This window comes from Cucumis sativus, chromosome 3 (assembly GCF_000004075.3).
Source record: "Cucumis sativus cultivar 9930 chromosome 3, Cucumber_9930_V3, whole genome shotgun sequence".
Lineage (NCBI taxonomy): Eukaryota > Viridiplantae > Streptophyta > Magnoliopsida > Cucurbitales > Cucurbitaceae > Cucumis > Cucumis sativus.
Window position 1 is genome coordinate 25,472,475 of NC_026657.2, and position 18,161 is coordinate 25,490,635.

Here is an 18,161-nt window from a genome sequence, read left to right on the forward strand (position 1 = left end):
AGATCTCTGTTTGTTCCTTGTCCATCGAAAAATATGCATGATCTAAAGAACCCCAAAGTTGTTAGTGAAACACTTGAGGTAGATACTCTAGCGTAAGATATGATTTAGAACCTATAAGAAGTAAAAGACAGAGAACTGAGAAAAGATTTGAACCTGATTTCCTAAGCACCTTTATAGTAGAAAGGCACGATGAAATTGATTGCAATTTCACTAACTTATCAAGAGTACCATTGTAAGGGACATCTGTGTCTGTGTCCGTACACTGTGATTCACAGGCTGCCATAAGTATTGCCAAGAACAATGTTTATAATGGAAAGAGAAGACACATACGTCTTAGGCATGGAGCTGTGAAACACTTGCTAAAGGAAGAAACCATTTCCTTCGAATTTGTTCGATCTAAGAAAAACTTGGCTAACCCTTTAACCAAAGGACTATCTAGGAAAATGATTCTATATTCCTTAATAAACATGGAACTTCCCTTTGGAGATCCATAACACTTGATTTTTGGTGGCCTATTAAGATAGACTTGATGGTCCATAACCTCTTATTAGGTGGTCTGGTATGACAGACTTGATGGTCCATAGCCCATTTGTACAGACAGTCCTTTATGGACTAGATGGATGCTACTAAAACCTTTAAGTGATCCATAACTCTATGGATAATGGTGAAATCTCCATAGCTCTTATTGAGTGGTTTGCTTTGGCAAACTTGATGGAGCATATAACGTGATTGTGAAGGTAGTGCAGTCTTCTATGAAAGAGTTTAAGGACCTCTTTCTAGAGCTTTCACGATGACCCGAGGTTCATTTTATGTGAATGGCCATAAAGGCACAAATACATATTGTAGAAACGATGACCGAAATTAGGGATAAAGCGTGTCGTAAGGGTCTCAACCAGTGTTGAAGACAGTTCAAGATCTAATTTCACTCTCTTTAACAAGGATGTTGCCTTACTTCACTATGCATCAATTCAAATCTTCGAATATTGATGTCTAAGCTTAATGTCTCATCCTTGCTCAGAACTAACTTTCTCTCGACTATCCTGTAACTTTGCCACTACAGTCTTTTGTGGAAGATTGTTAGAAAAGTCTTTGGTCCTTTGGCCCAATGCAAATTTATCTCCATATATGTCTCACATTTTGAAAGTTGAAAGAGACAAATGAGTATAAATAGTTAAGTGCCACTAAAGGAATATAAATTGTGTTGATGGTGATAGTATGACTCGTTGTTCTTCTTCCACACTCTTTTTTTGACGAAATTGAGTGGGACTCCATTCTAAATAGAGCCCTCCTCCAATTCATTTTCATTCAACACAAACTCTCATCTCTACCTATACACCATCCTCCCTACCGATACGAAGTTCTAAGCAATCATTTATCGTTTCTATTCCTATTTCTGGCGAGTGCATGTGCAACCGACATTAAAATTAGCACCACAGTCTGGTCGAATTTGCTTTCAGGGCAATGATTCGTCACGGTGCAACAAGTTATTTTGATCGTCATCAACGGAATTTTTACAACAACCAAACTTGCTCTCATTTGTGAACGAAGATCTCTTCTATGATTGACTGCTTTTTGTTCTTCCACTGAACAATTGTTCTAAAAAATCAATTATTTTTCTTCTATAATTGACTGCTTTTTGTTCTTCCACTGAACAATTGTTCTAAAAAATCAATTATTTTTCTTCTATAATTGACTGCTTTTTGTTCTTCCACTGAACAATTGTTCTAAAAAATCAATTATTTTTCTTTCAAAATAGACTAAATAGAAACATTGATGATCAATTACTTCTTCTTCAACCATGGCTTGAAGACGTAGGTATTGTGGGTATTTCACCTGTAATTTACTTATGACAAGGAAAACTATAAAAAAATTCTACTTTACAATACATAGGTATTGTGGGTATTTAACCTGTAGTTTAGGTCCACTAGTTTTAGTTATTTTTAAAAATTTCTTTTAGTTGTGAAAACGAAGCACAACCGAAACACGGAAATCGGAGAATTATAATATTGAAATAATATAATAATATAATAAAGAAATAAAAAAATTAGAAAATAGGAAAATAATTAAGAAAAAGAAAATCTCAGTTTTCTCCACTTTCTCCCACTTCTTTGTGAACTCCTCGACTCTTGGTATATCTTTACAAATCCACCAAAGCCCTCTATTTATAGACAAGTTAGCAAGTAGGACGTGGATTACATGGCCACTAAGAAGTCATGCTTGCTTGACACATGGTGGACACTAATGCTAATGTTTGCTTGACACATGGTTATGCACACTACTGGACGTCAACATATTATTAATATTATTGATAGTATCTCTTAACTAATCTATTTGTTTCATTTAGATAATAAATATAATCATTTCAAAAAACAATTTTTTAAAAGAATTTTGTGTCATCTTTCCAATTTATTTTAGGATTCAATCTAATTAAATTTGAATTCTATTACTTTTAAATAAATAAATAAATAAATAAATATATATATATATATATATATATATATATATATATATATATATAATAAAAATAATTTCTAGCACAACCATTTGAAAAAAAGAAAGAAAAACCTCTTATCTCTTCAATGAAAAGTCATATATACTAAACTCAATTTAATAAAAAATAAAAAGACAATCGGACCTCTTTTACAAGATAGTAAATTCAAATTCAAAACTATAGTCTAAATTTTAACTCCTAAAACAGTACTAAACGTGAGCTTGTGATTTACTTTTAAATTTAAAATTACAAAATTTATTATATTTTTTATAAAAAATACACAATTAATTTTTTTTCCAAATAACTAAAATTCTCTAGTTAAATTTATAAATTAACTTTTAAAGCTTTTAAATGTCAATCATAATTTGGAAAAATACAATTAGATGATTCAAACCTATACTTTTGTATCCAAATTCCCAACCAACTTCTTAATTATCCCCAAAATGTCAACTCAATAGGGGACTTTGTTTGCTTGATTTGAAAATAACAACGCCATATATTAAAATAGTCATTTTCTTGACCTTTTTTCTCAACATTACATGGAGGAAACGTGGATTAAATTAGGGATACGTTAAAATCTAACAAATAATTAAAAAAAGGGTTGACAAAAAGAATGACAAAATATGAGGTTTAGTTAGGATAAATGACAAATTTTTATTTAAATTGATAAAATTAAAAAATTAAAAAATATGGAGAAAAAAAATTGTTGTAACAATATCTTAAATGCCCTTACTAAATAACAAAGTTGATTCCTAAATACAATTATTCATGAAACCACAAATATCCTATAATTAAAATCAAACTTCCAACACACAATTAACACCCATTAAAATCCTAATTTTCTCCCAAAACTGAAAGTTGCACACCTATCATAATCAAAGATCCACATAATTTTTGCAGTTGTTTCATATTCTTCTTCAAACTGTGCGCATTCAGCAAAAGCGATTGGAGCTTTCAGCTTCATCCCCTTCAAACCATTCACAAATTATTCACTCATTCCTTAAATGGACACTAAAATCAGATCACTCGACACTTGCAAACCCCAAAACAACATCGTTTGTTGCCCATCCAATGACCCTATTTGCACTATCCAAAACTTTGTTCCCTCTACCGTCGTTAGCTCCTCTAACGCCACCCTAGGCCACCACCTTGCCCATCGTCTTGTCCAAATCACTGTCACTGATGTTTTCACTGTCCCTGACGATTTTAACCTCATGCTTTTCGATCATTTAATCGTTGAGTGCCATTTTCGGTGCTTATAGTAGCGTGTGTCGTCCAATAATTGCAAAAACCTAAAAGAAGAAGATTTTACAAAAATTCCATTAAGGATAATTACAATTCTAAAATTTAAATTCAAATTGTTATAAAAATATATAATATCTATTATTTAATAAATTATTTAAAATATAAAAAAGTTGAAAATATTTTATTTATATTTGGCATTATTTTAGGGAATGATCTAAAATTTAAATTCAAATTGTTATTAAAAATATATATTATTTATCATTTAATAAATTATTTAAAATTGAAGTTGTATATATATTTGCCATTATTATAGAAAAAGTTGTTGTAATCTTGTCTAATAACAAAATAGCAGATTTAATTAAGATTTACCAAATTTGAATGTTGTTTGCAAAATACACTTTCATTCATGCTATTTCTAATATCTTGTCTCATTTTTTGAGCTATTCAAATACACTGTATTTGGAATATATGAGTTATCTTATACTTAGGGGAATGATACTATATCTTGATTACCAAAATTTTTACCTTTTTGTGTGTGTCCCAAATTCGTTGTTTATAATATCATTCATGCTCCACTTATATTATGTTTGTGAAACCTTAATTTTATCGGTTATTATAAAATTTTGTTAGTTAAACAACCGAGATTAGATTCAATGACATTATTTAGAAAATCGTTTTTATCATTGGGCTTGTAACAAATTCATCTTAATGTTAAGTTTTTTTATTGAAAAAGTATATGATTATATGAGCAAATAAATATTAATATTTGAATATGTGATCACGATATAGAACAAATAGTTTCTCACATTATTTAAAAGCATAAATTACAATATAATTGTATTAGTAACATATGCTATACATTTTATCAAATATTGTGGAATTAATCTAAAAAGAATAATATTGTCATGTATTTAACCATACCAATAAATCATTTTTTTTAAATTAAGAAAAAAAAGAAATAAATAATAAAACAAATGGAATAAATTAAATATATTCAAATTTATATTTTTCTTTTTTCAAACAAATATTTTCAAGTAGGTTAATGAAATATATTTATTTACTAACCATAAAAATACTATGGTCTTCAACAAATAGTGTTAAAGGATATACTGTAAAGATTAAAAGCTTTCGATGAAAACCGTTAGACAAAAAAGCAAATGTTTAATGAAAATAAACGTGAATATTAAAGTTACAAAAAAAAATATGTCTCAAAATAATTAATTGACTATGTATATACATTTAAATATATAGTTTATATTTTTTTTTTAAGTCTATATAATTGGCATAAGAATATAATTTTTTAAATAAAAATCAACCAAAATAATTGGATAGTCGTAATTAGATAAAAAAAATTTAAATTCAAATTTTTATTAAAAATATGTATTATGTATTATTTATTAAATTTTTTATAAGTTTTTTTGGACTATAAAGATTCAAAAATGTTGAATTTATCTTTGCCATTATTGTAGGAATATTATGTAAAATTTGAATTCAAATTGATGATTTTAGGAGATGATATAAAATCTTAATTCAAATTGTTAATAAGAATATGTAATATATATTATTTAAAAAAATTATAAATAATTTGGAATATAAAGAATAAAAAAAATGTTAAATTTTTATCTTTGCCATTATTTTAGGGGTATGGTCTAAAATTTGAATTCAAATGGTTGTTAAAAATATCTATTAAGAATTATAGAAATAAATTATTAATTAATTGACTTGAATTATAGAAATAAATTATTAATTAATTGACTTAAATCCTAACGATCCAAAAATCTGATAAAAATTACGACCATATTTTTAGGGGATGTTGGTGCAATCTTATATAGTAAGGAAATATCATATTTAATTAAGATTTACCAAAGTTGAAAATTGTTTGCAAACACACCGTATTCGTGAATCTATGATATTCTACCTCATTTTTTAAACTATGCAAATACACAGTATTGGTAAGAAATGAATTATCCGGTATAAAATGGTTTAATCGGGTATAAAAAAATAAAAACAAATCTGATATTATGAAAACTAATGAATCTCGTTGAAAATTTGTTAGCCATTTTGAAGAGGAATCGTTATTAAACATAAGATTTATGAATTAAATAAATAAATGTTGTTTAATTTGATTTAAATACTAAAAATCCAAAAATCTTATGAATTATAGGCATATATTTAGGGATATTGGAAAAATCCTGTCAATCCCGAAAGCATCATAAATTAGATAAGAGTTTCCAAAACTGATTGTAGTTTACAAATACCCTGTCTTTGTGATTGTGTGATATTTTGCCTCATTATTTGCATCATGAAAATACACTGTATTTGTAAAAAAAATGTATTATCCTACATAAAGGGTATATAAACAGGTAAAAAAAATTAAAAATTAAAATGGAACCATCAGTTTTGCAAAAAATATCTTATTAATTTTTCAGATTTTTTCTTATATTATACAAATTTTTCCATATTCACAGTTATCTCTAAATATTTTGTACTTTGTTAAGACCTTCAACTTTGATATTTTGAAGACCTTCATATCTAAAGTTGAAGGTCTTAATATTAATTTTACACGTGTGAGGTTTTAAGTAGGAGTGACAATCAGGCAAAGAACTAGCAATTTTATCATTTAAGACAATTTTTCGTATAATATCGACATGAACATCGTAAGAAAACTCAAATTAAGTAAGTTAAATTAAAAAAAAAATTGTATGAATGTTTCGAGAACCATTAATTATAAATTCAACATTTTTGAATGAAAAATTGGATTGGTTTGTGGTGACGGCTAACATGCATATCTAACAATTATTTTCCATTTCTAATACTTTCATCCATTGCCAAAGTTGAAAACTAATGTTCACAATTTTTTTATCTTATTAAATGAAATTTCACATTTCTTGAAAATTTTGGATTATAATTATTTGAAAAACAAAATATATATTTTTTGCTTTATCGTTACTGAAAATTTTATCTCAATTTTTACAGTAAAATTTGATTTTTTAGTCTAAATTTTAAAAACAAAATATTTGTTTTAGTTATAAAGAAATTGTTTTGGATTTTAAATGGGTTTTATCACAAATAATTCAAATATATTTTAATCCCTCATCTCCCCTTCTCTCTCACTCACGTTTCAAAGTTCTTCCCCTACTTCTTCTCTAACGGCTATCTTTCTCTCTCTGCTTTCTCGTCCTCTCCCCTTCTCTCATCTTCTTCGTCTTCCTCAAAATCGCCGATTCACGGCCATCTTCTTCTCCTACCCCTAACAGCGCCGGATTTCTCAACTGTCGATCGAGTGACAATCATGCCTGCCTGCTTGACAAAGCCTTTTCGGTCTACCAATAAAGGAAAAACGATTGCTGGTGACACGAAAGCTGTGCTCAACGCTCTTTTTCCTATTCCACTGCACGTCGTGGTCTTTCCCTTGCTGGTTGGATGACTACTATGGACGAAGAGCACAACTACTTCCAGTCTCTGGTCGATAAGTACCCAAGGAAGGTAAATTCCAGCTGAGAAAGTCGAGAGCTCCTTAGTTGATCACAAATCCTTCCAAATTCTTTGTTCGTAGACTAATTTGAAATCCTTCCAATATGGATCCATGCTGTCTTTTATATCCATAAGATACCAATTAGATTGTGTTAATTATTGTTTATAAGAAAATATTTGTGTGCAGAGTTGCAGTGGGTAAATCTTAATGGCTGGCAGAAAATTGGTTCGGGATATATTACTCTCAAGACAAAGTATTTTCTATCAGTTTACTTCCCATGGGGTATTTGCTCTTCCTATGCTTTATCCTTATCGCATCTTTCTCCGCTGTAGTCTTCATAGGATGGATTTCTGTGGTGTAAATTTATTCATCTAGTTTGTTTGATTTATGGTTGCATTTAGGGAGAAGGTAAATTACATAAGCCACAGTAGTTATGGAAAAAATCTCCAATTTACAGCAAGTTAAAGAAAAAAGAAGAAGAGAAAAACAGCAGTTAAAAAAAACTGGGCATCTTGCTTCTTTCTTATTGAAAGTTCTGCCGTTTCTTTCAAGTCAAATTGACCATAAAATGCTCAAATGAGATTTTTCAATAGGAATATGTAAAAAAAAAATAATATGTAAAAGAATTTTTGTGAAACGTGGGAGAGAAGCGATAACATTATCCTTCAAAAAATTCAGGAGTAGTAAATATTTATGTGAAAGGACATATTATAAGCCACAGTAGTTATGGAAAACATCTCCAATTTACAGCAAGTTAAAGAAAAAAAAAAGAAGTGAAAAACAGCAGTTAAAAAAAACTGGGCATCTTGCTTCTTTCTTATTGAAAGTTCTGCCGTTTCTTTCAAGTCAAATTGACCATAAAATGCTCAAATGAGACTCTTCAATAGGAATATGTAAAAAAAATATAATATGTAAAAGAACTTTTGTGAAACGTAGGAGAGAAGCGATAACATTATCCTTCAAAAAATTCAGGAGTAAATATTTATGTGAAAGGACATATTATTTGGCCATTTGACCTTATTTGGTTGGAAATGATAAACTACACATTATTGTTTGCTTCAGTTGTGATCTTGATTATGGGCTATTTGGTATTTTGCCTACAAACTGTATAGTTAATTATCTGTTAGCTTTTGTTTTCCTGTCACAACTTTATGTTTATGTGGCTAATTGTAGCCGAAAGTTTTATTTATCAATCTTATTTTTCACAGCATAAATGAAACTGTGTTTCAAGAACAAGGTGCTGCTACATCATTCAAGGAAATTCGTCGTAGAGGTCCGTAAGTTTTTTCCTTTGGAGATGTGATACTAACCTGTTTGAATAAAAGAATCTGACTTGGTCTTTTCCTCTTTAACATTATGGATTAGGTCTTTCTCTTTACCAGATTTCGTAGCTGAAGTTTATGAAGTAATCAAACCGGTGTTAACTTCTTATATAAAGGTTAGTGCTAACTGCTAAGCTTATTTCTAAGATGAAAGATGCTTTTATCCCCTCCCCAAAGAATATCATTACTATTTATGTTGTGTTTCTGCTAACTAATTCTTGCATAGCATTTGGTTTGCTAATTAAAGTAAAGTTTCTGACATGGAGGTTTTCAAGTTGTAATATATATTTTTATGTTTTAGGTAGATTCCCAAACTTTGAAGAAACACTACAGTACTGAGGTAATTGAATGTTGTAAGGCAGAGCATCGGGCTTACTAGAGCCAAGGTATCTTCTTCGATAACAAGGTAAGGATAGTCTTGATACTACCTTTCTTTTGTTATTGAAGTTTATTGTTCCTTTTGTTGGGGGCTTGGTGGTTGTGCACCTATATTGATTTGTACTTCTGTCAATTAATTATAGTCATCCTCTCCTGTCTGAGTAATTATTGTCAACCATTTTGTTAGCAAAGGCTTCCCATGGATATTCAGTTTGTTGTGCTGCATGTCCACGATGATTTTCGTGATTTTAGTTCTAGATACATAAAAAGGGCCTTTGCATCACGACATGAATGACTATTTTTTAATATGAACCTACAATACCCCAAATGAATGCTGGATTAAATTAGATACAGGGCAGATAGAGAGTGAGATGGAGAGTGTTTGTGTGCTTTAGAGCCATCTGTCCCTAAAACATAGTTTCTTCCCCCCCCCCCCCCCCCCCATAAGAAGTAAGTTTATTGATGTATGTAATTTACAAAAGGTTTGGTGGAACACCTACAACAATCTTTTTGAACTTTTTGGTAGGTTATGAATTACGAACTTGTATTGAATATTTGTTAGGTCGTTTTAATAATTCAAGTGATGCTTAGAAAATGCAACCGAGCTTAAACAATTCTGCACATTTTACTAAAATTTTTAGTTTAACCTTTTTAATAAAATTCGATGGAAATTCTTGTTTTCTTTTTGTAGGAATAAAGGAAAATGAAATATAACCAAACTTGGGATCTTTGCAAGCAAGCTTCCATGAAGAAACTAGGTTACAAGGGGAGGTCTTCTGTTCTCCTTTTTCTTTTTTTCTTTCCATCCGTAGAATCTTGCTTAAAATGCTTTGAGGACAATGCAAATTTTTAAGTGGGGGGTGGGGTTGTAGCCTTGCACATTCCATGTCCTTTGGGAAATTTTCATTTTGCAAATTTTGCTAAAAATGTCAAAATTTAGAAACTTTTGCAATGCCTAGAGAGAAAGAGAGAAAAAAAAGAGGGAGCCAAGCCAGCCGCTTAGGTCAAGTAAAATGCGCGCCGAGATCCCCCAGTTTCAGAATTTTCGTGGGGATCCTCTCCGCTTTTCTTGCCTAAGCAAAACCCGATCCCGCCTAGAGAGGTAGAGAGAAAAAAAAGAGGGCGCCAAGCCAGCCGCTTAGGTCAAGTAAAATGCGCGCCGAGATCCCCCGGTTTCAGAATTTTCGTGGGGATCCTCTCCGCTTTTCTTGCCTAAGCAAAACCCGATCCCGCCTAGAGAGGTAGAGAGAAAAAAAAGAGGGCGCCAAGCCAGCCGCTTAGGTCAAGTAAAATGCGCGCCGAGATCCCCCGGTTTCAGAATTTTCGTGGGGATCCTCTCCGCTTTTCTTGCCTAAGCAAAACCCGATCCCGCCTAGAGAGGTAGAGAGAAAAAAAAGAGGGCGCCAAGCCAGCCGCTTAGGTCAAGTAAAATGCGCGCCGAGATCCCCCGGTTTCAGAATTTTCGTGGGGATCCTCTCCGCTTTTCTTGCCTAAGCAAAACCCGATCCCGCCTAGAGAGGTAGAGAGAAAAAAAAGAGGGCGCCAAGCCAGCCGCTTAGGTCAAGTAAAATGCGCGCCGAGATCCCCGGTTTCAGAATTTTCGTGGGGATCCTCTCCGCTTTTCTTGCCTAAGCAAAACCCGACCCCTGCCTAGTAGGTACTTAGAGTTCTTCACCGAGCATGGCAGCCTGTGAGAAGGAGCGAGAAAAAAAAGAGGGAGCCAAGCCAGCCGCTTAGGTAAAGTAAAATGCGCGCCGAGATCCGCCGGTTTCAGAATTTTCGTGGGGATCCTCTCCGCTTTTCTTGCCTAAGCAAAACCCGATCCCGCCTAGAGAGGTAGAGAGAAAAAAAAGAGGGCGCCAAGCCAGCCGCTTAGGTCAAGTAAAATGCGCGCCGAGATCCCCCGGTTTCAGAATTTTCGTGGGATCCTCTCCGCTTTTCTTGCCTAAGCAAAACCCGATCCCGCCTAGAGAGGTAGAGAGAAAAAAAAGAGGGAGCCAAGCCAGCCGCTTAGGTCAAGTAAAATGCGCGCCGAGATCCCCCGGTTTCAGAATTTTCGTGGGGATCCTCTCCGCTTTTCTTGCCTAAGCAAAACCCGATCCCGCCTAGAGAGGTAGAGAGAAAAAAAAGAGGGAGCCAAGCCAGCCGCTTAGGTCAAGTAAAATGCGTGCCGAGATCCCCCGGTTTCAGAATTTTCGTGGGGATCCTCTCCGCTTTTCTTTGCCTAAGCAAAACCCGATCCCGCCTAGAGAGGTAGAGAGAAAAAAAAGAGGGAGCCAAGCCAGCCGCTTAGGTCAAGTAAAATGCGCGCCGAGATCCCCCGGTTTCAGAATTTTCGTGGGGATCCTCTCCGCTTTTCTTGCCTAAGCAAAACCCGATCCCGCCTAGAGAGGTAGAGAGAAAAAAAAGAGGGCGCCAAGCCAGCCGCTTAGGTCAAGTAAAATGCGCGCCGAGATCCCCCGGTTTCAGAATTTTCGTGGGGATCCTCTCCGCTTTTCTTGCCTAAGCAAAACCCGACCCCTGCCTAGTAGGTACTTAGAGTTCTTCACCGAGCATGGCAGCCTGTGAGAAGGAGCGAGAAAAAAAAGAGGGAGCCAAGCCAGCCGCTTAGGTCAAGTAAAATGCCGCGCCGAGATCCGCCGGTTTCAGAATTTTCGTGGGGATCCTCTCCGCTTTTCTTGCCTAAGCAAAACCCGATCCCGCCTAGAGAGGTAGAGAGAAAAAAGAGGGCGCCAAGCCAGCCGCTTAGGTCAAGTAAAATGCGCGCCGAGATCCCCCGGTTTCAGAATTTTCGTGGGGATCCTCTCCGCTTTTCTTGCCTAAGCAAAACCCGATCCCGCCTAGAGAGGTAGAGAGAAAAAAAAGAGGGAGCAAGGCCAGCCGCTTAGGTCAAGTAAAATGCGCGCCGAGATCCCCCGGTTTCAGAATTTTCGTGGGGATCCTCTCCGCTTTTCTTGCCTAAGCAAAACCCGATCCCGCCTAGAGAGGTAGAGAGAAAAAAACGAGGGAGCCAAGCCAGCCGCTTAGGTCAAGTAAAATGCGTGCCGAGATCCCCCGGTTTCAGAATTTTCGTGGGGATCCTCTCCGCTTTTCTTTGCCTAAGCAAAACCCGATCCCGCCTAGAGAGGTAGAGAGAAAAAAAAGAGGGAGCCATGCCAGCCGCTTAGGTCAAGTAAAATGCGCGCCGAGATCCCCCGGTTTCAGAATTTTCGTGGGGATCCTCTCCGCTTTTCTTGCCTAAGCAAAACCCGATCCCGCCTAGAGAGGTAGAGAGAAAAAAGAGGGCGCCAAGCCAGCCGCTTAGGTCAAGTAAAATGCGCGCCGAGATCCCCCGGTTTCAGAATTTTCGTGGGGATCCTCTCCGCTTTTCTTGCCTAAGCAAAACCCGACCCCTGCCTAGTAGGTACTTAGAGTTCTTCACCGAGCATGGCAGCCTGTGAGAAGGAGCGAGAAAAAAAAGAGGGAGCCAAGCCAGCCGCTTAGGTCAAGTAAGATGCGCGCCGAGATCCCCCGATTTCAGAATTTTCGTGGGGATCCTCTCCGCTTTTCTTGCCTAAGCAAAACCCGATCCCGCCTAGAGAGGTAGAGAGAAAAAAAAGAGGGAGCCAAGCCAGCCGCTTAGGTCAAGTAAAATGCGCGCCGAGATCCCCCGGTTTCAGAATTTTCGTGGGGATCCTCTCCGCTTTTCTTGCCTAAGCAAAACCCGATCCCGCCTAGAGAGGTAGAGAGAAAAAAAAGAGGGAGCCAAGCCAGCCGCTTAGGTCAAGTAAAATGCGCGCCGAGATCCCCGGTTTCAGAATTTTCGTGGGGATCCTCTCCGCTTTTCTTGCCTAAGCAAAACCCGATCCCGCCTAGAGAGGTAGAGAGAAAAAAAAGAGGGCGCCAAGCCAGCCGCTTAGGTCAAGTAAAATGCGCGCCGAGATCCGCCGGTTTCAGAATTTTCGTGGGGATCCTCTCCGCTTTTCTTGCCTAAGCAAAACCCGATCCCGCCTAGAGAGGTAGAGAGAAAAAAAAGAGGGCGCCAAGCCAGCCGCTTAGGTCAAGTAAAATGCGCGCCGAGATCCCCGGTTTCAGAATTTTCGTGGGGATCCTCTCCGCTTTTCTTGCCTAAGCAAAACCCGATCCCGCCTAGAGAGGTAGAGAGAAAAAAAAGAGGGAGCCAAGCCAGCCGCTTAGGTCAAGTAAAATGCGCGCCGAGATCCCCCGGTTTCAGAATTTTCGTGGGGATCCTCTCCGCTTTTCTTGCCTAAGCAAAACCCGATCCCGCCTAGAGAGGTAGAGAGAAAAAAAAGAGGGAGCCAAGCCAGCCGCTTAGGTCAAGTAAAATGCGTGCCGAGATCCCCCGGTTTCAGAATTTTCGTGGGGATCCTCTCCGCTTTTCTTTGCCTAAGCAAAACCCGATCCCGCCTAGAGAGGTAGAGAGAAAAAAAAGAGGGAGCCAAGCCAGCCGCTTAGGTCAAGTAAAATGCGCGCCGAGATCCCCGGTTTCAGAATTTTCGTGGGGATCCTCTCCGCTTTTCTTGCCTAAGCAAAACCCGATCCGCCTAGAGAGGTAGAGAGAAAAAAAAGAGGGCGCCAAGCCAGCCGCTTAGGTCAAGTAAAATGCGCGCCGAGATCCCCCGGTTTCAGAATTTTCGTGGGGATCCTCTCCGCTTTTCTTGCCTAAGCAAACCCGACCCTGCCTAGTAGGTACTTAGAGTTCTTCACCGAGCATGGCAGCCTGTGAGAAGGAGCGAGAAAAAAAAGAGGGAGCCAAGCCAGCCGCTTAGGTCAAGTAAAATGCGCGCCGAGATCCGCCGGTTTCAGAATTTTCGTGGGGATCCTCTCCGCTTTTCTTGCCTAAGCAAAACCCGATCCCGCCTAGAGAGGTAGAGAGAAAAAGAGGGCGCCAAGCCAGCCGCTTAGGTCAAGTAAAATGCGCGCCGAGATCCCCCGGTTTCAGAATTTCGTGGGGATCCTCTCCGCTTTTCTTGCCTAAGCAAAACCCGATCCCGCCTAGAGAGGTAGAGAGAAAAAAAAGAGGGAGCAAGGCCAGCCGCTTAGGTCAAGTAAAATGCGCGCCGAGATCCCCCGGTTTCAGAATTTTCGTGGGGATCCTCTCCGCTTTTCTTGCCTAAGCAAAACCCGATCCCGCCTAGAGAGGTAGAGAGAAAAAAACGAGGGAGCCAAGCCAGCCGCTTAGGTCAAGTAAAATGCGTGCCGAGATCCCCCGGTTTCAGAATTTTCGTGGGGATCCTCTCCGCTTTTCTTTGCCTAAGCAAAACCCGATCCCGCCTAGAGAGGTAGAGAGAAAAAAAAGAGGGAGCCATGCCAGCCGCTTAGGTCAAGTAAAATGCGCGCCGAGATCCCCCGGTTTCAGAATTTTCGTGGGGATCCTCTCCGCTTTTCTTGCCTAAGCAAAACCCGATCCCGCCTAGAGAGGTAGAGAGAAAAAAGAGGGCGCCAAGCCAGCCGCTTAGGTCAAGTAAAATGCGCGCCGAGATCCCCCGCGTTTCAGAATTTTCGTGGGGATCCTCTCCGCTTTTCTTGCCTAAGCAAAACCCGACCCCTGCCTAGTAGGTACTTAGAGTTCTTCACCGAGCATGGCAGCCTGTGAGAAGGAGCGAGAAAAAAAAGAGGGAGCCAAGCCAGCCGCTTAGGTCAAGTAAGATGCGCGCCGAGATCCCCCGATTTCAGAATTTTCGTGGGGATCCTCTCCGCTTTTCTTGCCTAAGCAAAACCCGATCCCGCCTAGAGAGGTAGAGAGAAAAAAATGAGGGAGCCAAGCCAGCCGCTTAGGTCAAGTAAAATGCGCGCCGAGATCCGCCGGTTTCAGAATTTTCGTGGGGATCCTCTCCGCTTTTCTTGCCTAAGCAAAACCGATCCCGCCTAGAGAGGTAGAGAGAAAAAAGAGGGCGCCAAGCCAGCCGCTTAGGTCAAGTAAAATGCGCGCCGAGATCCCCCGGTTTCAGAATTTTCGTGGGGATCCTCTCCGCTTTTCTTGCCTAAGCAAAAACCCGATCCCGCCTAGAGAGGTAGAGAGAAAAAAAAGAGGGAGCAAGGCCAGCCGCTTAGGTCAAGTAAAATGCGCGCCGAGATCCCCCGGTTTCAGAATTTTCGTGGGGATCCTCTCCGCTTTTCTTGCCTAAGCAAAACCCGATCCCGCCTAGAGAGGTAGAGAGAAAAAAACGAGGGAGCCAAGCCAGCCGCTTAGGTCAAGTAAAATGCGTGCCGAGATCCCCCGGTTTCAGAATTTTCGTGGGGATCCTCTCCGCTTTTCTTTGCCTAAGCAAAACCCGATCCCGCCTAGAGAGGTAGAGAGAAAAAAAAGAGGGAGCCATGCCAGCCGCTTAGGTCAAGTAAAATGCGCGCCGAGATCCCCCGGTTTCAGAATTTTCGTGGGGATCCTCTCCGCTTTTCTTGCCTAAGCAAAACCCGATCCCGCCTAGAGAGGTAGAGAGAAAAAAAGAGGGCGCCAAGCCAGCCGCTTAGGTCAAGTAAAATGCGCGCCGAGATCCCCCGGTTTCAGAATTTTCGTGGGGATCCTCTCCGCTTTTCTTGCCTAAGCAAAACCCGACCCCTGCCTAGTAGGTACTTAGAGTTCTTCACCGAGCATGGCAGCCTGTGAGAAGGAGCGAGAAAAAAAAAGAGGGAGCCAAGCCAGCCGCTTAGGTCAAGTAAGATGCGCGCCGAGATCCCCCGATTTCAGAATTTTCGTGGGGATCCTCTCCGCTTTTCTTGCCTAAGCAAAACCCGATCCCGCCTAGAGAGGTAGAGAGAAAAAAAATGAGGGAGCCAAGCCAGCCGCTTAGGTCAAGTAAAATGCGCGCCGAGATCCCCCGGTTTCAGAATTTTCGTGGGGATTCCTCTCCGCTTTTCTTGCCTAAGCAAAACCCGATCCCGCCTAGAGAGGTAGAGAGAAAAAAAAGAGGGAGCCAAGCCAGCCGCTTAGGTCAAGTAAAATGCGCGCCGAGATCCCCCGGTTTCAGAATTTTCGTGGGGATCCTCTCCGCTTTTCTTGCCTAAGCAAAACCCGACCCCCGCCTAGTAGGTACTTAGAGTTCTTCACCCAGCATGGCAGGCCTGTGAGAGGGAGCGAGAAAAAAAAGAGGGAGCCAAGCCAGCGCTTAGGTCAAGTAAACATGCGCGCCGAGATCCCCCGGTTTCAGAATTTTCGTGGGGATCCTCTCCGCTTTTCTTGCCTAAGCAAAACCCGACCCCCGCCTAGTAGGTACTTAGAGTTCTTCACCCAGCATGGCAGCCTGTAGAGAGGGAGCGAGAAAAAAAGAGGGAGTCAAGCCAGATGCTTAGGTTAAGTAAAATGCGCGTCGAGATTGCCTTGTATTAGAGCTTGCATGGGCAACCTCTCCGCTTTAGATGGAATTTGATGAAATGCTTATGTCGAAAGTAGGCATTTCTCTACAGAGTCCTAATGGTCATAGAAATTTATTATGCTTTGTATTTATTTTACTTTGTTGTCAGGAATCAACTTCTTTTCTGATTTGTATGTTTAAAAAGAAAAACCAATTGGAACCTTTAACCATAAAATCAAGGTACTGCATCTTATTTGCAATGAATTGTTATAATTTCTTCCAACACTATGAAACATTTATGTTATAGTTTTATTATTGTAAACACCTTTGCTAAACATCAGTGTAATTTACAAACACAACTCTGCCAAAGTTCCCAAGATAGTTCTATAGCAATGTTCCATAGGCTATCTTGCAAGTGATGTGGAACTCCTTTGCTTTTTTGAATAGTAAGCTGGCCTTCCTCTTTTGTTATGCTTTGTTTTGTTCTTAATACTTGCTTTTATCTTTGCCTATTTCATTCCTAGTTGATATATTACATAGTCCTCTTAAATCTACATTCTTTTTCTGTTTTATGATTCGCTTGATTTTAATGACTAACTTTGGCGAAATAATGTTGAACTATATTGCATGTTTTGCATCTAAACCTCAATTGAAAAGGTTTGTTATCTGTATCATTATAAGGTTTCCATCCATCTTTCTTAGGCCATCAATGAAGTTTTTGCTTAGATCTATCTTAGTTCGGCCTCTTTAAAATGTTACTCCATACAAGGAAGATCAAAAGTTGTGATTACAAAGTGTAGATTTGTATTGTATCTGCCTTAGTTATTTTTTTAATTATTCTTTTTAGACGTTATTTCCTTTTATAATTAGTTCTCTTTAGTTAGAATTTCTATTAAATTATACTTACCTATTATCAAGTCATTTTTCATTAATAAGAGAAAATGGAGTTTTTCTCAAATAACAAAAAGTGATTATTTAAGATACTATGCTAAAGGGAACACATCCAATTACCATGTTGAGAATATTATCTTTGCCTATTGAAGGTCTTGGATTCTTGGTCAACTTTGAATGCAAATTTTTCTTAGTTGATTATTAAATATCAGGGTAAAAAGATCTTATATTGTAATGTTGTTTTGCTTCACTTGCATCATACACTAAAACACAAGATTAAAAAAAAAGTTATATTTAGACTTTTGTATGGTAGATTAGGTGTTCTCTTTGAATTGGTGTTGGTATTGGCTTTCTAATTATGATATGATTTTGGGAGCCTTTGAATTATGTTCTTCAAACCTTCTCTCTTCGATTGAAGCTTATTATATTTTATCGTTGTTAGTATGTTCTTTTTTTCCATTTTTTCCCTTGTAATATTTTTATTTGATATATAATGTGCATAAAAGAGAAAGTAGTTAATGTGTTTTACATTGCTGTGTTGTGCAAAGTTGAAGTGATACGTACACACGTTTGATTGAGTTTGTTGCACTTGGTTGTCATTTTTGGTCTTGAAATGCTTTTTTCGACCTTTTTGGTAGATTATGAGTTACGAACCTACATTTAGGATTTGCTAGGTCGTTTTGAAAACTCAAGTAATACCTAGACACGTTTTGAGCACGTTTTAGGTTGGTTTGAACTAAGTTTGTTACACTTACACACTTGGTAGCCATTTTGGGTCTTGTAGTGCTTTTTTCACACTATTGGAACTTTTTTCGTAGGTTATGAGTTACGAACCTACACGTAAGCTGTTTTAGGTCGTTTTGAAAGTTCAAGTGATACTTAGACACATTTTGTTCAAGTGATACTGTTTTAGGTCGTTTTCAAGTGAACTTTTTTCTTCTTGTATTGACTGTTTTACTATTTCTTCATGGTATTTATTTTCGTAATGAATCTTTCATGTTCTGGTAAACATTGCAGAAACACATAATTTCAGCAATCTGTCAAAGAGTTGAAGGAGAAGACAGAAG

General features: G+C 37.9%; 1 long non-coding RNA gene across 1 annotated transcript; it reads left to right on the forward strand.

The window, feature by feature from the left end:
- The first annotated feature begins 6,857 nt into the window (after positions 1-6,857).
- Positions 6,858-9,657, forward strand: LOC116402615. Its single transcript, XR_004215059.1, has 6 exons — positions 6,858-7,222; positions 7,398-7,493; positions 8,420-8,484; positions 8,577-8,649; positions 8,835-8,939; positions 9,603-9,657. It is a non-coding gene; the product is annotated as an uncharacterized LOC116402615 (long non-coding RNA).
- Positions 9,658-18,161: the final 8,504 nt, after the last annotated feature.